This window comes from Salvelinus namaycush, unplaced genomic scaffold (assembly GCF_016432855.1).
Source record: "Salvelinus namaycush isolate Seneca unplaced genomic scaffold, SaNama_1.0 Scaffold11, whole genome shotgun sequence".
Classification (NCBI taxonomy): domain Eukaryota; kingdom Metazoa; phylum Chordata; class Actinopteri; order Salmoniformes; family Salmonidae; genus Salvelinus; species Salvelinus namaycush.
The window spans coordinates 555,050-578,188 of record NW_024057786.1 but is presented as its reverse complement, the minus strand read 5'-3'; the positions used below and the strand labels follow the sequence as shown (position 1 = coordinate 578,188).

General features: G+C 51.5%; 2 protein-coding genes across 3 annotated transcripts in view; one reads left to right on the top strand and one right to left on the bottom strand.

Moving 5' to 3' along the window:
* LOC120035716 (tripartite motif-containing protein 16-like) overlaps positions 1–14,710 on the top strand; it is a 213,964-nt gene extending 199,254 nt beyond the window's left edge. The window contains exons 4-5 of the transcript XR_005474262.1: positions 13,994–14,052; positions 14,279–14,710. The gene's annotated coding sequence lies outside the window, so the exon portion shown is untranslated. The remainder of the gene's footprint in view (positions 1–13,993; positions 14,053–14,278) is intronic.
* The window catches only part of LOC120035714, a 359,237-nt gene that overhangs the window by 319,372 nt on the left and 16,726 nt on the right, over positions 1–23,139 (bottom strand). The gene's annotated exons all lie outside the window — the stretch shown is intronic.

Sequence of the window (23,139 nt, the reverse complement as noted above, 5' to 3'; positions counted from 1 at the left end):
TCTCTCTCTGTCCGTAGCCCTCTCTTCTCTTGTCCGTCCCTCTCTCTCTGTCCGTCCCTTCTCTCTCTGTCCGTCCCTCTCTCTCTGTCCGTCCCTATTCGTCTCCTGTCCGTCCCTATCTCTCCTGTCCGTCCCTATCTCCTCCTGTCCGTCCCTTCTCTCCGTCGTTCCTCCCTCGTCCCTCTCTCTCGTCCCCCCCTGTCTCTCTCTCTCTGTCCTCTCTCTCTCTCTCTCTCGTCCGTCCTCTCTCTACCTGTCCGTCTCGTCTCTCTCTGTCCGTCCTCTCTCTCTCGTCCGTCCCTCTCTCTCTGTCCGTCCCTATCGCTCTCTGTCCGTCCTCTCTCTCTGTCGGCTCTTCACTTCTCTCTCTCTCTCTCTGTCCGTCCCTCTCTCTCTCTTCCGTCTCCTATCTCTCTCTCTGTCCGTCCCTATCTCTCTCTGTCCCGTCCCTATCTCTCTCTATGCCTCTGTCCATCCGTCTCTCTCTATGTCTGTCCTTCTCTCTCTACGTCCTCTCTCTCTCCGTCCTCTCTCTCTCGTCCGTCTCTCTCTCTCTGTCCGTCCTCTCTCTCTGTCCGTCTTCTCTCTCTGTCCGTCCCTTCTCTCTCTGTCCGTCCTATCTCCTTGTCCGTCCCTCTCTCTCTCTGCCGTCCCTCTCTCTCTCTGTCCGCCTCTCTCTCCTTCCTCCTCTCTGTCCGTCCCTTCTCTCTGTCTCCCTCTCTCTCTCTCCTTCCCTATCTCTCTCTGTCCGTCCCTATCTCCTCGTCCGTCCCTACTCTCTCTGTCCGTCCCTTCTCTCTCTGTCCGTCCTATCTCTCTGTCCGTCCCTATCTCTCTCTGTCCTCCTTCTCTCTCTGTCCGTCCCTCTCTCTCTCTGTCCTGTCCCTCTGCTCTTCCTCTGTCCTTCCCTCTCTCTCTCTGTCCGTCCCTCTCTCCTTGTCCTTCCCTCTCTCTCTCTGGTCCGTCTCCTCTCTCTCTCTGTCCCGTCCTCTCTCTCTCTGTCCGTCCCTCTCTCTCTCTGTCCGTCCTCTCTCATCTCTGTCCGCGCTCTCTCCCCTCTCTCTGTCCGTCCTTCTCTCTCTCTGTCCGTCCCTATCTCTCTCTGTCCGTCCCTATCTCTCTCTGTCCGTCCCTCTCTCTTCTGTCCGTCCCTCTCCATCTCTCGTCCATCCACTCTCTCTCTGCTCTCGTCCTCCTCTCTCTCTGTCCGTCCTCTCTCTCTCTGTCCGTCCCTTCTCTCTCTGTCCTCCCTTCTCTCTGTCCTGTCCCTCTCTCTCTTCTCCGTCCCTCTCTCTCTGTCCGTCCTCTCTCTCTCTGTCCGCCCTCTCTCTCTGTCCGTCCCTCTGCTCCTCCTCTCTGTCCGTCCCTCTCTCTCTGTCCCGTTCTCCTCTATCTCTCTGTCCGTCCCTTCTCTCTGTCCGTCCCTCTCTCTCTCCGTCCGTCCCTCTCTCTCTGTCCGTCCTATCCCGTCCCTCTCTCTCTGTCCGTCCTTCTCCTCTCTCTCTCTGTCCGTCCCTCTCTCTCTGTCCTCCCTCTCTCCCTTCCTCCTTCTCCTCTCTCTCTCATCTCTGTCCTCAGTCCCTCCTCTCTCTCTCTGTCCGTCCCTCTCTCTCCGTCTTTGTCCGTCCCTCTCTCTCTGCCCTCTCTCTCTCGTGTCCCTCTCTCGTCTCTCTCTCCTCTGTTCGTCTCTCTCTCTCTCTCGTCCGTCCCTATCTCTTACTCGTCCGTCCTTCGTTCTCTCTCTCTGTCCTTCCTCTCTCTCTGTCCGTCCCTCTCTCTCCGTCCGTCCCTCTCCTCTTGTCCGTCGCCTACTCTCTCTGTCCGTCCTATCTCTCTCTGTCCGTCCCTATCTCTCTCTGTCGTCCCTATCTCTCTCTCTCTCTCTGTCCGTCCCTCTCTCTCTGTCCGTCCCTAACTCTCTCTCTGTCCGTCCCTAACTCTCTCTGTCTGTCCGTCCTATCTCTCTCTGTCCGTCCTTCTCTCTCGTTCCTCCCTATCATCTCTTGTCCGTCCTATCTCTCTCGCTCGCTCTGTCGTCCCTCTCTCTCTTGTCCCGTCCCTAACTCCTCTCTGTCCGTCCTCCCTCTCTGTCCGTCCCTATCTCTCTCTGTCCGTCCCTATCTCTTCTGTCCGTCCCTTCTCTCTCCTCTCTCTCTGTCCGTCCATTCTTCTCTCTGTCCGTCCCTATCTCTCTCTGTCCGTCCTCTTCTCTCTCGTCCCTCTCTCTATCTCTGTCTCTCTCTGTCTCTCTCTTCTCTCTCCTGTCCGTCCTCTCTCTCTTCCGTCCCTACTCTCTCTGTCCGTCCCTATCTCTCTCTGTCTTCCCTATCTCTCTCTTCGTCCTCTCTTCTTGTCCGTCTCTCTTTCGTCTCTGCTCTCCTGTCCGTCTCTCTCTTGTCCCTTCCCTCTCTCTCTGTCCGTCTCTCTCCTGCCGTCCCTCTCTCTCTCTGTCCGTCCCTCTCTCCTCGTCTCTGTCCCTCCCTCTCTCTCTGTCCGTCCCTCTCTCTCTCTGTCCGTCCCTCCCATCTCTCTCTCTCTCTCTTCGTCCTCTCTCTCTCTTGTCCTCCCCTCTCTCTCTCTGTGTCCGTCCCTTCTCTCTCTTGTCCGTCCTCTCTCTTCTTGTCCGTCCCTATTCTCTTCTGTTCCTTCCCTATCTCTCTCTCTCTGTCCGTCCCTCTCTCTCTGTCCGTCCCTCTCTCTCTGTCCGTCCCTCTCTCCTCTGTCCGTCCCTCTCTCTCTCTGTCCGTCCCTCTCTCTCTCTGTCCGTCCCTCTCTCTCTGTCCTCCTCTCTCTCTGTCCGCCCTCTCTCTCTGTCGTCCCTCTCTCTCTCTCTGTCCGTCCCTCTCTCTCTGTCCGTCCCTATCTCTCTCTGTCCGTCCCTCTCTCTCTCTGTCCGTCCCCTCTCTTCTCTGTCCGTCCCCTCCTCTCTGTCCGTCCTCCTCTCTGTCCGTCCCTCTCTCTCTGTCCGTCCTCTCTCTCTGTCCTGCCCTCTCTCTCTTTCCGTCCCTCTCTCTCTCTGTCCGTCCCTCTCTCTCTGTCCGTCCCTCTACTCACTGTCCTCCCTCTCTCTGTCCGTCCCTCCACGTCTCTCTGTCCGTCCCCTCTCCTCTCTCTGTCCGTCCCTCTCCTCTCTGTCCGCTCTCTCTCTCTGTCCGTCCCTCTCTCTCTCTGTCCGTCCCTCTCTCTCTCTGTCCGTCCTCTCTCTCTCTCTCTCTCTCTGTCCGTCCCTATCTCTCTCTCTGTACCTCTCTCTCTCTCTCTCTGTCCGTCCCTATCTCTCTCTGTCCGTCCCTCTCTCTCTGTCCGTCCCTCTCTCTCTCCTCCCTCTCTCTCTCTGTCCGTCCCTCTCTCTCTCTGTCCGTCCCTCTCTCTCTCTGTCCGTCCCTTCTCTCTCTGTCCGTCCCTCTCCTCTGTTTCGTCCTTTTGCTCTCTCTCTGTATCTGTCCCTCTCTCTCTCTGTCCTCCCTCTCTCTCTGTCCGTCCCCCTCCTCCTGTCCGTCCCTCTCTCTCTCTGTCCGTCCCTCTCTCTCTCTGTCCTCCCTCTCTCTCTCTGTCCGTCCTCTCTCTCTGTCCGTCCCTCTCTCTCGTCTTTCCGTCCCTCTCTCTCTGTCCGTCCTCTCTCTCTCTCTGTCCTTCCCTCTCTCTCTCTGTCCTTCCCTCTCTCTCTGTCCGTCCCTCTCTCTCTGTCCGTCCCTCTCCTCTCTGTCCGTCCTCTCTCTGTCCGTCCTATCTCTCTCTGTCCGTCCCTATCTCTCTCTGTCCGTCCCTCTCTCCTCTGTCCGTCCCTCTCTCCTCTGTCCGGTCCCTCTCTCTCTGCCTCGTGCCCCTCTCTCCTCTTGTCCGTCCCCTCTCATCCTCTGTCCGTCCCTCTCTCTCTGTCCGTCCCTCTCTCTCTGTCCGTCCCTCTCTCTCTGTCCGTCCTTCTCTCTCCGTCCGTCCCTCTCTCTCTCTCTCTCTGTCCGTCCCTCTCTCTCTCTGTCCCTCCTCTCCTCTCTGTCCCTCCTGTCCTCTCTCTCTCTGTCCCTCCTGTCCTCTCTGTCCCTCCTGTCCTCTCTGTCCGTCCCTCTCTCTCTCTCCTGTCCTCTCTCTCTCTCTGTCCGTCCCTCTCTATCTCTCTGTCCGTCCCTCTCTCTCTCTGTCCGTCCCTCTCTTCTCTCTGTCCGTCCTCTCTCTCTCTGTCCGTCCCTCTCTCTCTGTCCGTCCCTCTCTCTCTCTCTCTGTCCGTCCTATCTCTCTCTGTCCTATCTCTCTCGTCTGTCCGTCCCCTATCTCTCCTCTGTCCGTTCCCTCTCTCTCTCTGTCCGTCTCTCTCTCTGTCCTCCCTCTCTTGTCCGTCCCTCTCTCTCTCTGTCCGTCCCTTCTCTCTCTGTCCGTCCCTCTCTCTCCCGTCCCTCTCTCTCCTTCTCTCTTCCGTCCCTATCTCTCTCTGTCCGTCCCTCTCTCTCTGTCCGGCCCTCTCTCTCTGTCCGTCCCTCTCTCTCTCTCTCTCTCCTCTCCGTCCCTCATCTGTCTCTTCTCTGTCCGTCCCTCTCTCTCTCTCTTGTCCGTCCCTATCTCTCTCTGTCCCTATCTCTCTCCCTCCTCCCTCGTCTCTCTGTCCTCCTCTCTCTCTCTGTCCCCGTCCCTCTCTCTCTCTGTCCGTACCCTCTCTCCTCTGTCCGTCCCTCTCTCTCTGTCCTGTCCGCTCTCTTCTCTCCTCTCTGTCCGTCCTATCTCTCTCTGTCCTCTCTCTCACTTCCGTCCCTCTCCCTCTCCTGTCCGCCCTCTCTCTCTCCCTATCTCTCTCTGTACGTCCCTCTCTCTCTCTGTCCGTCCCTTCTCTCTCTGTCCTTCCCTCCTCTCTCTGTCCTCCCTATTCTCTCTCTGTCTCCCTCTCTCTCTTCTGTCCGTCCCTCTCTCTCTTCTCTCTCCTCTCTGTCCGTCCCTCTCTCCTCTCTGTCCGTCTCTCTCTCCTTCTCTGTCCGTCCTCTCTCTCTGTCCGTCCCTCTCTCTCTGTCCTCCCTATCTCTCTCTCCGTCTCTCTCTCGTCTGTCCGTCCTCTCTCTCTCCTGTCCGTCTCTCTCTCTCTGTCCTCCCTATCTCTCTCTTGTCCGTCCCTATCTCTCTCTGTCCGTCCCTCTCTCTCTCTGTCCGTCCCTCTCTCTCTCTCCGTCCTCTCTCCCTCTCCGTCCTCTCTCCCTCTCCGTCCTCTCTCCCGCTCCGTCCTCTCTCCCTCTCCGTCCTCTCTCTCTCTCCGTCCTCTCTTTCTGTCCGTCCCTCTCTCTCTCCTGTCGTCCCTCTCTCTCTCTGTCCGTCCCTCTCTCTCTCTGTCCGTCCCTCTCTCTCCTGTCCGTCCCTCTCTCTCTCTGTCCCTCCCTCTCTCTCTTCTGTCTCTCTCTCTCTCTGTCCGTCTCTCTCTCTCTCTGTCCGTCTCTCTCTCTCTCTGTCCGTCTCTCTCTCTTCTGTCCGTCTCTCTCTCTTCTGTCCGTCTCTCTCTCTCTCTCTCTCTCTCTGCGTCCCTCTTCTCTGTCCGTCCCTCCTCTCTCTGTCCGTCCCTCTCTCTCTGTCCTTCCCTTCTCTCTCTGTCCGTCCCTCTTCTCTGTCCGTCTCTCTCTCTCTGTCCGTCCCTCTCTCTCTTCTCTCGTCTCTCTCCCCTCTCTCATTTCTGTCCGTCCCTCTCTCTCTCTGTCCCGTCCCTCTCTCTCCTCTGTCCGTCCCTCTCTCTCTCTGTCTTCCCTCTCTCTCTCTGTCCGTCCCTCTCTCTCTCTGTCCGTCCCTCTCTCTCTGTCCGTCCCTCTCTCTCTCTGTCCGTCCCTATCTCTCACTGTCCGTCCCTATCTCTCTCGGTACGTCCCTCTCTCTCGGTACGTCCCTCTCTCTCTCTGTCCGTCCCTCTCTCTCTCTGTCCGTCCTCTCTCTCTCTGTCCGTCTCTCTCTCTCTCTGTCCGTCTCTCTCTCTGTCCGTCTCTCTCTCTGTCCGTCTCTCTCTCTGTCCCCCTCTCTCTCTGTCCGTCCCTATCTCTCTCTGTCCGTCCCTATCTCTCTCTGTCCGTCCCTTCTCTCTCTGTCCGTCCCTATCTCCTCTCTGTCCTGTCCCTATCTCTCTCTGTCGTCCCTACTCCTCTCTGTCCGTCCCTATCTCTCTCTGTCCCGTCCCTTCTCTCTCTGTCCGTCCTTCTCTCTCTGTCCGTCCTTATCTCTCTCTGTCGTCCCTCTCTCTCTCTGTCCGTCCCTCTCTTCTCTCTCCGTCTCTCTCTCTCTGTCCGTCCTCTCTCTCTGTCCGTCTCTCTCTCTCTGTCCTCTCTCTCTCTCCTGTCCGTCCCTCTCTCTCTCTGTCCGTCCTCTCTCTCTCTGTCCCGTCCCTCTCTCTCTCTGTCCGTCCCTATCTCACTGTCCCGTCTCTCTCTCTCTCTCTGGTCCGTCCTCTCTCCTCTCTCCTCTGTCCTCCCCTCTCTATCTCTGTCCTCTCTCTCTCTCTGTCCTCTCTCTCTCTCTGTCCCTCTCTCTCTCTCTGTCCATCCCTATCTCTCTCTGTCCGTCCCTTTCTCTCTGTCCGTCCCTTCTCTCTCTGTCCGTCTCTCTCTCTCGCTCGTCCTCTTCTCTCTGTCCGTCTCTCTCTCTCTCTGTCCGTCCCTCTCTCTCGTCCGTCTCTTCTCTCTCGTCCCCCCGTCCTATCTCTCTCTGTCCGTCCCTTCTCTCTCTGTCCGTCCCTATCTCTCTCTGTCCGTCCCTCTCCTCTCTCTCTGTCCGTCCTTCTCTCTCTCTCCTCCGTCCTCTCTCTCTGTCCCGTCTCTTCTCTCTCTGTCCCGTCTCTCTCTCTCTGTCCGTCTCTCTCTCTCTGTCCGTCTCTCTCTTTCTGCCGTCCCTCTCTCTCTCTATCCTCCCTCTCTCTCTGTCCTCCTCTCTCTCTGTCCGTCCCTCTCTCTCTGTCCCTCCCTCTCTCTCTGTCCCGTCCCTCTCTCTCTGGTCCGTCCCTCCTTCTTCTGTCCGTCCCTATCTCTCTCTGTCTCGTATCTTCTCTGTCCGCCATTCTCTCTCTGTCCGTCCCTCTCTCTCTGTCCTGTCCCTCTCTCTCTCTGTCCGTCCCTCTCTCTCTCTGTCCCCGTCCCCTCTCTCTCTCTGTCCGTCCCTCTCTCTCTTCTGTCCGTCCTCTCTCTCTCTCTGTCCGTCCCTCTCTCTCTCTGTCCGTCCCTATCTCTCTCTGTCCGTCCCTCTCTCTCTCTCCCCCTTCTCTCTCTGTCCGTCCCTCTCTCTCTGTCCGTCCCTCTCTCTCTGTCCGTCCCTCTCTGTCTCTCTCTCTCTGTCCCTTCTCTCTCTCGTCCGTCCTATCTCTCTCTGTCCTGTCCCTTCTCTCTCTGTCCGTCCTCTCTCTCTCTGTCCGTCCTCTCTCTCTCTGTCCGTCCCTCATCTCTCTCTGTCCGTCCCTCTCTCTCTCTCTGTCCGTCCCTCTCTCTCCCTGTCCTCCCCTATCTCTCTGTCCGTCCCTCTCTCTCTGTCCGTCCCTCTTCTCTCTGTCCTTCCCTATCTCTCTCTGTCCGTCCCTATCTCTCTCTGTCCGTCCCTCTCTCTCTCTCTGTCCGTCCCTCTCACTCTGTCCGTCCCTTCTCTCCTGTCCGTCCCTTCTCTCTGTCCGTCCCTCTCTCTCTGTCCCTCTCCTCTGTCCGTCCTCTCTCTCTGTCCCGTCCCTCTCTCTCTGTCCGTCCCTATCTCTCTCTGTCCGTCCCTCTCTCTCTGTCCGTCCCTCTCTCCTCTCTGTCCGTCCCTTCTCTCTCTGTCCCTCCCTCTCTCTCTGTCCGTCCTACTCTCTCTGTCCGTCCTTCTTTCTCTCTGTCGTCCCTATCTCTCTCTGTCCTCCTCTCTCTCTCTGTCCCTCTCTCTCTCTGTCGTCCCTCTCTCTCTCTGTCCGTCCCTCTCTCTCTCGTCCGTCCCTCTCTCTCTCTGTCCGTCCTCTCTCTCTCTCTGTCCGTCCCTCTCTCTCTCTGTCCCGTCCTCTATCTCTCTCTTCCGTCCCTCTCTCTCTCCCTACTCTCTCTCCTGTCCCTCCCTCTCTCTCTGTCCCTCCCTCTCTCTCTGTCCGTCCCTCTCTCTCTGTCCGTCCCTCTCTCTCTGTCCGTCCCTCTCTCTCTCTGTCCGTCCCTCTCTCTCTCTGTCCGTCCCTCTCTCCTCCTGTCCGTCCTTCTCTCTCTGTCCGTCCCATCTCTCTGTCCGTCCCTCTCTCTCTCTGTCCGTCCCTTCTCTCTGTCCGTCCTCTCTCTCTCTGTCCGCCCCTCTCTCTCTGTCCGTCCCTCTCTCTCTGTCCGTCCCTCTCTCTCTGTCCGTCCCTATCTCTCTCTCTCTGTCCGCCCTATCTCTCTCTGTCCGTCCCTCTCTCTCTGTCCGTCCCTCTCTCTCTGTCCGTCCCTTCTCTCTCTGTCCGTCCCTTCTCCCTGTCCGTCCCTCTCTCTCTGTCCCGTCTCTCTCTCTGTCCGTCCATATCCTCTCTGTCCGCCCTCTCTCTCTCTCTCTGTCCTGTCCTCTCTCTCTCTGTCCGTCCCTCTCTCTCTCTCTGTCCGTCCCTCTCTCTCTCTCTGTCCGTCCCTATCTCTTTCTGTCCGTCCCTATCTCTTTCTGTCCGTCCCTATCTCTTTCTGTCCGTCCCTATCTCTTTCTGTCCGTCCCTATCTCTTTCTGTCCGTCCCTATCTCTTTCTGTCCGTCCCTCTCCTCTTGTCCTCCCCCTCTCTCTCTGTCCGTCCTCTCCTCTCTCTCTGTCCGTCGCCTCTCTTCTCTCTTCGTCCTATCTCTCTCTGTCCGTCCCTCTCTCTCTCTGTCCGTCCCTCTCTCTCTTGTCCGTCCCTCTCTCTCTCTGTCCGTCCCTCTCTCTCTCTGTCCGTCCTCTCTCTCTGTCCTCCCCTTCTCTCTTCTCCTCTCTCTCTGTCCTCTCTCTCTCTGTCCGTCCCTCTCTCTCGTCCGTCCTCTCTCTTCTCTGTCCGTCCCTATCTCTCTCGTCCCGTCCCTTCTCTCTCTCTGTCCGTCCCTCTCTCTCTCTGTCCGTCCCTCTCTCTCTCTGTCCGTCCCTCTCACTCTGTCCGTCCCTATCTCTCTGTCCGTCCCTATCTCTCTGTCCGTCCCTATCTCTCTGTCCGTCCCTATCTCTCTGTCCGTCCCTCTCTCTCTGTCCGTCCCTCTCTCTCTGTCCGTCCCTCTCTCTCTGTCCGTCCCTCTCTCTCTCTCTCTCTCTCCGTTCCCTATCTCTCTCTCTCTGTCCGCCCTCTCTCTCTGTCCGTCCCTCTCTCTCTTCCGTCCCTATCTCTCTTGTCCGTTCCCCTCTCCTCTGTCGCTCCCTATCTCTCTCTGTCCGTCTCTCTCTCTCTGTCCCTCTCTCTCTCTGTCCTCCCTATCTCTCTCTGTCCGTCCCTCTCTCTCTCTGTCCGTCCCTCTCTCTCTCTCTCCGTCCCTCTCTCTCTGTCCGTCCCTCTCTCTGTCCGTCCCTTCTCTCTCTGTCCGTCCCTCTCTCTCTGTCCGTCCTCTCTCTCTGTCCCGTCCTTTTCTCTGTCCGTCCCTATCTCTCTGTCCGTCCCTCTCTCTCTGTCCGTCCCTCTCTCTCTGTCCGTTCCCTCTCTCTCTGTCCGTCCCTATCTCTCTCTGTCCGTCCCTTATCTCTCTCTGTCCGTCCCTATCTCTCTCTGTCCGTCCCTCGCTCTCTCTGTCCGTCCCTCTCCTCGTCCGTCCTTCTCTCTGTCCGTCCCTCTCTCTCTGTCCGTCCCTATCTCTCTGTCCGTCCCTCTCTCTCTGTCCGTCCCTATCTCTCTCTCTCTGTCCGTCCCTATCTCTCTCTCTCTGTCCGTCCCTATCTCTCTCTCTCTGTCCGTCCCTATCTCTCTCTCTCTGTCCGTCCCTCTCTCTCTGTCCGTCCCTATCTCTCTCTGTCCGTCCCTCTCTCTGGTCCGTCCTCTATCTCTCTCTGTCCGTCCCTCTCTCTCTCTCTCTTCCGTCCCTATCTCTCTCTGTCCGTCTATCTCTCTCTGTCCGTCCCTATTCTCTCTCTGTCCGTCTCTCTCCTCTGTCCGTCCCTATCTCTCTCGTCCGTCCCTATCTCTCTGGTCCGTCCCTACTCTCATCCTCCTCTCTGTCCGTCCCTCTCTCTCTGTCCGTCCCTCTCTCTCTCTGTCCGTCCCTACTCTCTCCTGTCCGTCCCTATCTCTCTCTGTCCGTCCTATCTCTCTCTGTCCGTCCCTCTCTCTCTGTCCGTCCCTCTCTCTCTGTCCGTCCCTCTCTCTCTGTCCGTCCCTATCTCTCTCTGTCCGTCCCTATCTCTCTCTGTCCGTCCCTATCTCTCTCTGTCCGTCCCTCTCTCTCTCTGTCCGTCCCTCTCACTCTGTCCGTCCCTCTCTCCCTCTGTCTGTCCCTCTCTCTCTCTCTGTCCGTCCCTCTCTCTCTCTCTGTCCGTCCTCTCTCTCTCTGTCCGTCCCTACTCTCTCTGCGTCCCTCTCTCTCTGTCCTCTCTCTCTCTCGTCCCGTCTCTGTCTCTCTCTGTCCGTCCCTCTCTCTCTCTCCCTCTGTCCTCCCTCTGTCCTCTCTCTCTCTCTCTGTCTCTGTCCGTCCCTCTCTCTCTCTGTCCGTCTCTGTCTCTCCCTCTGTCCGTCCCTCTCTCTCTCTCCCTCTGTCCGTCCCTCTCTCTCTCTCCCTCTGTCCGTCCCTCTCTCTCTCTCTGTCCGTCCCCTCTCTCTCTCTCGTCCGTCCCTCTCTCTCTGTCCGTCCCTTCTCTCCTCTGTCCGCCCCTCTCTCTCTCTCCCTCTGTCCCCCGCCCTCTCTCTCTCTCTCTTTTGTCCCTCTCTCTCTCTCTGTCCTCCCTCTCTCTCTCTCTGTCCGTCCCTGTCTCTCTCTCTGTCCGTCCCTGTCTCTCTCTCTCTGTCCGTCCCTCTCTCTCTCTCTCTGTCCGTCCCCCTCTCTCGTCGTCCCTGCTCTCTGTCCCGTCCCTATCTCTCTCTCGTCTGTCCGTCCCTTCTCCTCTCTCTCTGTCCGTCCCTATCTCTCTCTCTCTGTCCGTCCCTCTCTCTCTGTCCGTCCCTATCTCTCTCTGTCCCTATCTCTCTTTCGTCCCTCTCTCTCTCTGTCCGTCCCTCTCTGTCCTCTCTCTCTCTCTCTCTCTCTCTTCTCTCTCGTCGTCCTCTCTCTCTCTGTCTGTCCTCTCTCTCCTGTCTCTCTCCTCTCTCTGTCCCCTCTCTCTCTCTCGTCCGTCTCTCTCTGTGTCTCTCTCTCTCTGTCTCTCTCTCTCCTGTCCCTATCTCTCTCTTGTCCGTCCTCTCTTCTCTGTCCGTCCCTCTCTCTCTGTACGTCCTCCTCTCTGTCCGTCCTCTACTCTCTCTGTTTGTCCCTCTCTCTCTCTCGTCCGTCCCTCGTCCTCCTCTCTCTCCCTCTGTCCTCCCCTCTCTCTCTCTCGTCCCCTTCTCCTCTCTCTCTCTCTGTCCCTCTCTCTGTCTCTGTCCGTCCCTCTCTCTCTCTGTCCGTCTCTGTCTCTCTCTCCCTCTGTCCGTCCCTCTCTCTCTCTCTGTTTTGTTCCTCTCCTTCTCTCTCTGTCCGTCCTCTCTCCGTCTCTCTGTCCGTCTCTGTCCGCTCTCTCTTCCCTGTCGTCCCTCCTCTCTCTTCTCTGTTGTCCCCTCTCTCTCTCTGTCCGTCCCTCTCTCTCTCTCTCTGTCTCTTTATCTCTGTCTCTCTCTTTCTCTCCTTCTGTCTCTGTCCTCCTCTTCTCTTTGTCCTTCTCTGTCCCCTCCGTCTCTCTCTGTCCGTCCCTCCTCTCTGTCCGTCCCTCCTCTCTGTCCGTCCCTCCTCTCTGTCCGTCCCTCCTCTCTGTCCGTCCCTCCTCTGTCCGTCCCTCCTCTCTGTCCGTCCCTATGTCTCTTCTCTGTCCCGGTCCCTTCAGCTCTCTCTGTCCGTCCATATCTCTCTGTCCGTCCATATCTCTCTGTCCGTCCCTATCTCTCTCTGTCGTCCCTTCTCTCTCTGTCCCCCTCTCTCTCTCTGTCCCGTCCCTCTCTCTCTGTCCCCAGTCCTCTCTTCTCTGGCCGTCCCTGTCTCTCTCTGTCCGTCCCTATCTCTCTCTGTCCGTCCCTCATCTCTCTCTGTCCGTCCCTATCTCTCTCTGTCCGTCCCTATCTCTCTCTGTCCGTCCCCTATCTCTCTCTGTCCGTCCCTATCTCTCTCTGTCTGTCCCTCCTCTATCTCTCTCTCCTCTCTCTGTACTCCCCCCCCTCTCTCTCTCGTCTCTCTCTCTCTCTGTCTCTCTGTCCGTCCATATCTTCTCTCTCTCTCGTACGTCTCCCCTCTCCTGTCCGTCCTCTCTCTCTGTCCGTCCCTCTCTCTCTGTCCGTCCTCTCTCTCTGTCCGTCCCTCTCTCTCTGTCCGTCCCCTCTCTCTGTCCGTCCCTATCTCTCTCTGTCCGTCCTATCTCTCTCTGTCCGTCCCTATCTCTCTCTGTCCGTCTCTATCTCTCTGTCCGTCCATATCTCTCTGTCCGTCCCTATCTCTCTCTGTCCGTCCCTATCTCTCTCTGTCCCCCTCTCTCTCTCTGTCCGTCCCTCTCTCTCTGTCCGTCCCTCTCTCTCTGTCCGTCCCTATCTCTCTCTGTCCGTCCCTATCTCTCTCTGTCCGTCCCTATCTCTCTCTGTCCGTCCATATCTCTCTGTCCGTCCATATCTCTCTCTGTCCGTCCCTATCTCTCTCTGTCCGTCCATATCTCTCTCTGTCCGTCCCTATCTCTCTCTCTCTCTCTGTACGTCTCTCTCTCTCTGTCTCTCTCTCTCTCTGTCTCTCTGTCCGTCCATATCTATCTCTCTCTCTCTGTACGTCTCTCTCTCTCTGTCTCTCTCTCTCTCTCTCTCTGTCCGTCCATATCTCTCTCTGTCCGTCCATATCTCTCTCTGTCCGTCACTATCTCTCTCTCTCTCTCTCTCTGTCTCTCTCTCTCTCTCTCCAGAGTTATCAGTCTCTCTCTCTCCTCTCCTCTGTTGCTCTCTCTCTCTCTCCTCTCTCTCTCCGCTCTCTCTCTCTCTCCCTCTCTCTCTCTCTCTTCTCTCTCTCTGTCCTCTCTCTCTCGTCTCTCTCTCGCCCCTCTCTCTTCTCTCTCTCTCTCTCTCTCCCTCTCTGTCCCTCCCCCCTCTCTCTCTCTCTCTCTCTCTTCTCCCTCGTCTCTCTCTCTCTCTTCTCTTCTCTGCTCTCTCTCATCTCTCTCTCGCCCCTCTCTCTCTCTCGTCTCTCTCTTTCTCTCTCTCTCTCTCTGTCCCTTCCCCTCTCTCTCTCTCTCTCTTCTCCCCCTCTCTCTCTCTCTCTCTGTCTCTCCAGAGTTATCAGTCTCTCTCTCTGTCCGTCTCTCTCTGTCCGTCCCTCTCTGTCCATCTCTCTCTCTCTCTCTCTCTCGTTGTCTCTCTCTCTGTCCGTCTCTCTCTCTCTGTCTCTCTCTCTCTGTCTCTCTCTCTCTCTGTCCCTCTCTCTCTGTCCGTCCTTCTCTCTCTCTCTGTCTCTGTCTCTCTCTCTCCCTCTCTCTCTTTGTCTCTCTCTCTCTGTCTCTCTCTCTGTCTCTCTCTCTCTGTCTCTCTCTCTCTCTCTGTCCCTCTCTGTCTCTGTCTCTCTCTCTCTGTCTCTCTCTCTCTGTCTCTCTCTCTCTGTCTCTCTCTCTCTGTCTCTCTCTCTCTCTCTGTCCCTCTCTCTCTCTCTCTCTCTCTCTGTCTCCAGAGTTATCAGTCTCTCTCTCTCTCTCCAGAGTTATCAGTCTCTCTCCAGTATCAGTGTATCTTCAGACTTACCCAGCATCGTTGTCCGTCCTCTTCAGTACTTTGGAGATGTGAGTAAGACTGTGTCTGAACTGAGAGAGAAACTAGAAGACTTCCTTAAAGGAGAATGGACCAAGATCTCACTACAGTGTGTTTGAAAACATAAGAACATCAACTTTAGACCATTGAAGTTCCCTACTAGTCATATACATGTGGAATTGGTCTGATGATACATTCCCTCTCTCTGTCAAGTGTTTGTGTCTGTAGTGAATATAGTGGATGTTGTATGCCTCCAGAGCCCAAGACCAGAGAACAGTTGTTACAATGTGAGTCTCTTTATTGTGAAGTAACTAACAGTCTCTTTTATACTGACACTCCTAACAATCCCTCTAAAATATATAGCAATAGTAGATCTAATCAAGACGGGTACTCTATCTGACTCCTCATATTTCTCTGATTTGATCTCTGCTGTGCTCTAATCAAAGACAGGTAGATACAGTATCTGACTTAATTTGTTCTGACTCCCCTCATTGGTCTCTGCTCTTCTCCCAGATTCCTGTCAGCTCACACTGGACCCAAACACAGCAAACACACACCTCTCTCTGTCTAAAGGGAACAGAAAGGTGACCTATACACGCCAAGTCCAACCATATCCTGACCATCCAGACAGATTCACCAACTACTGTCAGGTTCTGTGTAGAGAGGGTCTGTCTGGACGCTGTTACTGGGAGGTGGAGTGGACTGGTAATGTTGATACAGCAGTCTCATATAAAGACATCAGCAGAACAGAGAGAGGGACAGATAGTGGATTTGGATACAATAACAAGTCCTGGAGTTTACAGTGCTATAGTGATGGTTATTATTTCATACACAATAATGTTGTGACTAAAGTATCAGGCCCTCAGTCCTCCAGAGTAGGAGTGTACCTGGATCACAAGGCAGGTACTCTGTCCTTCTACAGTGTCTCTGACACAATGACCCTCCTCCACAAGTCCAGACCACATTCACTCAGACCTCTATCCTGGATTTAGGCTCTATGGTACTGCTGAGCTGGTTAAACTGTAGTAGGGTCCACATAGATACTAGTCTATGCTGGTGTAGTCTATAGCTGAGCTGGTTAAACTGTAGTAGGGTCCACATAGATACTAGTCATGCTGGTGTAGTCTATAGCTGAGCTGGTTAAACGGATAGTAGGGTCCACATAGATACGCTCATGCTGGGTTAGTCTATAGCTGAGCTGGTTAAACTGTAGTAGGGTCCACATAGATACTAGTCATGCTGGTGTAGTCTATAGCTGAGCTGGTTAAACTGTAGTGGGTCCACATAGATACTAGTCATGCTGGTGTAGTCTATAGCTGAGCTGGTTAAACTGTAGTAGGGTCCACATAGATACTAGTCTGCTGGTGTAGTCTATAGCTGAGCTGGTTAAACTGTAGTAGGGTCCACATAGATACTAGTCATGCTGGTGTAGTCTATATCTGAGCTGGTTAAACTGTAGTAGGGTCCACATAGAGACTAGTCATGCTGGTGTAGTCTATAGCTGGAGCTGGTTAAACTGTAGTAGGTCCACATAGAGACTAGTCATGCTGGTGTAGTCTATAGCTGAGCTGGTTAAACTGTAGTAGGGTCCACATATACTAGTCATGCTGTGTAGTCTATAGCTGAGCTGGTTAAACTGTAGTAGGGTCCACATAGATACATATCATGCTGGTGTAGTCTATAGCTGAGCTGGTTAAACTGTAGTAGGGTCCACATAGATACTAGTCATGCTGGTGAGTCTATAGCTGAGCTGGTTAAACTGTAGTAGGGTCCACATAGATACTAGTCATGCTGGTGTAGTCTATAGCTGAGCTGGTTAAACTGTAGTAGGGTCCACATAGATACTAGTCATGCTGGTGTAGTCTATAGCTGAGCTGGTAAACTGTAGTAGGTCCACATAGATACTAGTCATGCTGGTGTAGTCTATAGCTGAGCTGGTTAAACTGTAGTAGGGTCCACATAGATACTAGTCATGCTGGTGTAGTCTATAGCTGACTGTTAAACTGTAGTAGGGTCCACATAGATACTAGTCATGCTGGTGTATCTATAGCTGAGCTGGTTAAGCTGTAGTAGGGTCCACATAGATACTAGTCATGCTGGTGTAGTCTATAGCTGAGCTGGTTAAACTGTAGTAGGGTCCACATAGATACTAGTCATGCTGGTGTAGTCATAGCTGAGCTGGTTAACTGTAGTAGGGTCCACATAGATACTAGCATGCTGGTGTAGTCTATAGTGAGCTGGTTAACCTGTAGTAGGGTCCACATAGATACTAGTAGTCATGCTGTGTAGTCTATAGCTGAGCTGGTTAAACTGTAGTAGGGTCCACATAGATACTAGTCTGCTGGTGTAGTCTTAGCTGAGCTGGTTAAACTGTAGTAGGGTCCACATAGATACTAGTCATGCTGGTGTAGTCTAGTAGCTGAGCTGGTTAAACTGTAGTAGGGTCCACATAGATACTAGTCATGCTGGTGTAGTCTATAGCTGAGCTGGTTAAACTGTAGTAGGTCCACATAGATACTATTCATGCTGGTGTAGTCTATAGCTGAGCTGGTTAAACTGTAGTAGGTCCACATAGATACTAGTCATGCTGGTGTAGTCTATAGCTGAGCGCTGGTTAAACTGTAGTAGGTCCACATAGATACTAGTCATGCTGGTGTAGTCTATAGGTGAGCTGGTTAAACTGTAGTAGGGTCCACATAGATACTAGTCATGCTGGTGTAGTCTATAGCTGAGCTGGTTAAACTGTAGTAGGGTCCACATAGATACTAGTCATGCTGGTGTAGTCTATAGCTGAGCTGGTTAAACTGTAGTAGGGTCCACATAGATCTAGTCATGCTGGTGTAGTCTATAGCTGAGCTGGTTAAACTGTAGTAGGGTCCACATAGAGACTAGTCATGCTGGTGTAGTCTATAGCTGAGCTGGTTAAACTGTAGTAGGGTCCACATAGATACTAGTCATGCTGGTGTAGTCTATAGCTGAGCTGGTTAAACTGTAGAGGGTCCACATAGATACTAGTCATGCTGGTGTAGTCTATAGCTGAGCTGGTTAAACTGTAGTACGGTCCACAAGATACAGTCATGCTGGTGTAGTCTATAGCTGAGCTGGTTAAACTGTAGTAGGGTCCACATAGATACTAGTCATGCTGGTGTAGTCTATAGCTGAGCTGGTTAAACTGTAGTAGGATCCAATAGATACTAGTCATGCTGGTGTATATAAGCTGAGGTGGTTAAACTGTAGTAGGGTCCACATAGATAATAGTCATGCTGGTGTAGTCTATAGCTGAGCTGGTTAAACTGTAGTAGGGTCCACATAGATACTAGTCATGCTGGTGTAGTCTATAGCTGAGCTGGTTAAACTGTAGTAGGGTCCACATAGATACTAGTCATGCTGGTGTAGTCTATAGCTGAGCTGGTTAAACTGTAGTAGGGTCCAATAGATAAGTCATGCTGGTGTAGTCTATAGCTGAGCTGGTTAAACTGTAGTAGGGTCCACATAGATACTAGTCATGCTGTGTGATGGTCCCCAGATGTGATGATTCATTCTGCTCTGTTTATCTACAATGATTTAACTGATTTGTCTTCAGAAGATGTTATGAATTAAAATTCAATGTTTTCATATTTTGTAATTGCAATGTTTTAATCTTGTACTTTCCATGAATGATGATGTCTGGTGTTGATGTATATTGGTTGTCATTCAGAACCATTGATATGTTTTCTCAGTTGGTTCTCTGTCTCTATGTAATTCTCCTCAGTATCATTGATCAGCTTGTTGGTCCTAATTGATGTGTTCTCTGTCACCTGGAGCTGCATGGAAAATGGTCCAGGAACTAAAGGACAATTCAGGACTAGTCAGCCCACTACAAGCTGGTATCACTTACTTTCTACTAAACTATATGGACTGGTTTCCCAGACATAGATTAATCCTAGTCCTGGACTAAAAAGTATGTTCAATGTAGATGTCCAGGAAACCGCCCTAAATGTGCATCTTTCATCCTCCCATACTGCTCAGTCCTGCAACATTAAACCTGTCCAGCAGGTGGTGCTATTGACCAAACAATAAAACCAGCAGATATCTTGACTTGCCACTCAGTATATCAGTAATGTTCAGAATAGTACTTTAATATCATTGGAGATTGATGGTCTTTTTAATCCACTATCCAGAGTCAGGAACAGATGAAGTTAGGTCTGCTACTGTTCAGTGATTAAATATAAATAATAAAAAACACTAAACTTCATCTAGTAATAGTTTTCCTTTGTTATTTATTCCAAGGTGTGTCTTTAACTTGTAAATGTATTGTGTGGAGGTGAGCTAGTGGTGTGGCTGATAGAATAGAATGAAAAGGGAGGAGGGGAGGAAGAGGGGAGGAGTGAAGGGCTGTTCAAGAAACCAGATGAGGAAGAGGAAGATGTTCAGGGGATTTACTGTCTCTGTTCCATATGGTTCCCTATTCCCTACGTAGTGCACTACGGTGCTTCTGACCAGGTCTAAAGTAGTGTTCTACGTAGGGAATAGGGTGTAGATTTATTACAAAATCATGCTTTAGTGTTTGGCACAACAATATATTAGATCTCCACCCCCCCACTTCCTGTCTGTCATCCCCCAGTTCTGTTAAGACTTCCTCTCATTGAACTGGGCCTCATTCTAAATGGTCACTTTGTATTGATAGTCCATACTGGGCTTTGCTATGGTTCTACATACAGTACCTGTATTGATAGTCCATACTGGTCTTTTCTATGGTTCTACATACAGTACCTGTATTGATAGTCCATACTGGTCTTTACTATGGTTCTACATACAGTACCTGTATTGATAGTCCATACTGGTCTTTACTATGGTTCTACATACAGTACCTGTATTGATAGTCCATACTGGTCTTTACTATGGTTCTACATACAGTACCTGTATTGATAGTCCATACTGGTCTTTACTATGGTTCTACATACAGTACCTGTATTGATAGTCCATACTGGGCTTTACTATGGTTCTACATACAGTACCTGTATTGATGAGGGCCTCATCATCCGGCTGCACAAAGAAAGCCAGGGACTGCAGTGTGCTCCAGTCTCCAGCAGGGGGCAGTAAAACCCTATGGACCTGAAAGGGACTGCAGTGTGCTCCAGTCTCCAGCAGGGGGCAGTAAAACCCTATGGACCTGAAAGGGACTGCAGTGTGCTCCAGTCTCCAGCAGGGGGCAGTAAAACCCTATGGACCTGAAAGGGACTGCAGTGTGCTCCAGTCTCCAGCAGGGGGCAGTAAAACCCTATGGACCTGAAAGGGACTGCAGTGTGCTCCAGTCTCCAGCAGGGGGCAGTAAAACCCTATGGACCTGAAAGGGACTGCAGTGTGCTCCAGTCTCCAGCAGGGGGCAGTAAAACCTTATGGACCTGAAAGGGAAAGTGAGGAGTAAAAATCAAAGGTGAATTTACATTGATGTTTCCATGGAGACCTGAATCATATCCACGAGGCACCAAACTGAAGAAAATGAACTGAAACAGTTCACTAACTGAACTAAAATAATTCTGTTACTAAATGTTTTGCTACAGTGTTCTCTAATGAATACGACCCTGGATTCAAATACTATTTGAAATCTAATAAATACTTTGAGCATTTCCTTTAGTCCTTCAGGTGGGCGGGGTTTGTTTGTACTTTTAGGACTTTTCTATTGGTTCCATTATAACAACCTCAATCAAACACTGCTTATTAAATATTCAACATTATTTTAAGGCAGGTCTGTTTCCACATGCAATAAGCCTGTAATGTCTTGTATGATCTCATCAGGTAAAGGTGTGTCAAATGGAAGGGCAAGTCTCACCACTGAGAGGAAAACATCACTGGTCCACCTCTGCATCAGGTCAGCTATGTTGATCAGTACTGTCCCAGGGATGCTGGGAGCAGAGATGAACTCCCCTGACCTGGTACCACCTATGGAGTTGTCATTTTAATATCAGTTTAACCCCATTACTGCTATAACACATAAACCATGTTAATAGAATGAAATGGATCCAGGTTCCATTTATTCTACAATAGATTTACTGCCTGTGGAACACTTCTCCAAAGTGTCTGAAATCAAGATGACTGCAGGTCTGAATCCCAAACTAATGGGGGGAAATGGCTCCATCTAATGAGATGGTATTTAGAGATATGGACATTTCTATTGGGGTGAACCATCCCCTTAACATACAGGACCAGTCAAAAGTCTGGACACATCTACTCATTCAAGGGTTTTTCTTTATTTTTACTATTTTCTACATTGTAGAATAATAGTGAAGACATCAAAACTATGAAATAACACACATGGAATCATGTAGTAACCAAAAACATGTTAAACAAATCAAGTGGAGGCCAGGTCATCTGATGCAGCACTCCATCACTCTCCTTCTTGGTCAAATAGCCCTTACACAATCTGGAGGTGTGTTTTGGGTCATTGTCCTGTTGAAAAACAAATTATAGTCCCACTAAGCACAAACCAGATGGGATGGCGTATCACTGCAGAATGCTGTGGTAGCCATGCTGGTTAAGTCTACCTTGAATTCTAAATAAATCACTGACAGTGTCACCAGCAAAGCACCATCCCACCTCCTCCTCCGTGCTTCACGGTGGAAAATACACATGCAGAGATCATCTGTTCACCTACTCTTCTTCTCACAAAGATACGGCGGTTGGAACAAAAAGTCTTACATTTGGACTCATCAGACCAAAGGACAGATTTCCACCGGTCCAATGTCCATTGCTCATGTTTCTTGGCCCAAGCAAGTCTCTTCTTATTATTGGTGTCCATTAGCAGTGGTTTCTTTGCAGCAATAGATAGTGTGGGTGTTTTCTGTTAAGAGAATGTGTTTCTTGTTAAAAGGCTGAATATCACTAAAGGGAGTCAGCAAAGCCACTATGTGTAGTCCTGGGATTGAGTGTACTTATTGGTATAATTCTATAATGGCCTATTGTTATCTGTACTTAATCCTATAATGGCCCATAGTAATATTATAGTCCGATAATGGCATGTAGCAATCTTATAATTTCCTATAGTAATCTGTACTTATTATTTTCTGGAAATAATGTATAGGTGCGCCACCAATATAATTGATCCAAGGACCTAGAGGAGAGGGGAACCCCACCTAGAGGAGAGGGGAACCCCGCCTAGAGGAGAGGGGAACCCCACCTAGAGGAGAGGGGAACCCCGCCTAGAGGAGAGGGGAACCCCGCCTAGAGGAGAGGGGAACCCCGCCTAGAGGAGAGGGGAACCCCACCTAGAGGGTAGGGGAACCCCACCTAGAGGAGAGGGGAACCCCACCTAGAGGAGAGGGGAACCCCACCTAGAGGAGAGGGGAACCCCACCTAGAGGAGAGGGGAACCCCACCTAGAGGAGAGGGGAACCCCACCTAGAGGCGAGGGGAACCCCACCTAGAGGGGAGGGGAACCCCACCTAGAGGAGAGGGGAACCCCAACTGGAGGAGAGGGGAACCCCAACTGGAGGAGAGGGGAACCCCACCTGGAGGAGAGGGGAACCCCACCTAGAGGAGAGGGGAACCCCACCTGGAGGAGAGGGGAACCCCACCTAGAGGAGAGGGGAACCCCACCTAGAGGAGAGGGGAACCCCACCTAGAGGAGAGGGGAACCCCACCTCGAGGAAAGAACTTAGATTTGGAAACAATGGTGGAGTAAAGCCGAGGGGATCTGGTTATTAGCATAAAGGGGAGGGACTATGACACTTCTATAAGCATGAAACTGTATAAAAGGAGTGGACTGAGACTGAGTCCGGCAGATGGTCCATGGCCCAGCTCGGCTTGTTACTTTGTAATAAAGTCTATTTGAATTCACAAGTTCTGGTATCTGAGAAATATGATTGAGCGAATATTTCCACGACATACATGGCGAGCTTGCCAGGAGTGGCTACAAGGGACCAGCAAATGGTGGAAAACTCTGTGACTGCAGACGGGTCTTTCTGGACAAATTGCGCAAACAGGTGGCCACCTAGATGAGAGGTAAGCTAAGTTTTTATGTAACAAGTTAATGTTTATTATTAGTCCAATGCTCTAACCACTCGACTACCTGCCGCCCCAGTTCTTACTTATAGTTAAAACTTCTTGGTGACAGGGGGGCAGTATTGAGTAGCTTGGATAAATAAGGTGCCCAGAGTAATCTGCCTGCTACTCTGTCCCAGATACGAATATATGCATACTATTAGTAGTATTGGATAGAAAACACTCTGAAGTTTCTAAAACTGTTTGAATGATGTCTGTGAGTATAACAGAACTCATATGGCAGGTGAAAACCTGAGAAAAAATCCAAACAGGAAGTGGGAAATCTGAGGCTTGTAGTTTTTTAGCTCAGCCCCTATTGGAGATATTAGCAACTATGACTGAGGAGCCGTTTACTCTGGTCACCTCTGGGCACCTTTCATCCAAGCTACTCAATACTGCAGCCATAAGAAGTTAAAAAATATATATAGAACTGTAGAGAGGATCATCTCAGAGTTGAACGGACTCCTAAATCTGAACAAATTGGAAATACTATTGATCTACAACCCTATTCATAAATGTGTACAAATCTCAGGCGATGCTGGTGGGGGTATAAAGACCAGCGGTAATTTAGCCTACATGTTGGGGATGAGTTCCAATAAATGGACGTAGGTGAAAGATCAATTATTCCCATTCGGATATACATGCAGAGTTTTACACACATATGTAACGCTCGTCTAAGTCGTCCTCCTCATCTGACGAGGAGAGGCGAGAAGGATCGGACCAAAATGCAGCGTGGGTTGAATACATAATGAATTTATTAAATCAAGACGAAGACGAACACGAAGCACACTTGATAACTACAAAACAATAAACGACGTGACCAAACCTGAACTAGAGAACATATAACATGAACGCACGAACAGGAAGGAACACACGAAAATGAATGAAAGAACGAAACGAAACAGTACCGTGTGGTGCGACATACACAGACACAGCAACAATCACCCACAAATAAACGGTGAGAACAGCCTACCTAAATATGGTTCTCAATCAGAGGAAACATAAAACACCTGCCCCTGATTGAGAACCATATCAGGCTAATTAACCATGAACCCAACATAGAAACACATAACATAGAATGCCCACCCAGCTCACGTTCTGACCATACTAAACAAATACAAAAACAAAGGAAAACAGGTCAGGAACGTGACAACATATTTGTATACAGACATCATATCCTATCAAAGGGTAGGAGTTATGTGCCCCTCCTGAGAACAGTTCATATAGAGGGAAAGGATGGTGATGTAGTCACTGTTAACTTTGACAAGCCACACTACGTACCTGTAAGAAGAAATATATTGAAAGCATTCTGGTTGAGCTTAAAACGGATCAGAACGAAAATATAAAATGTACTTT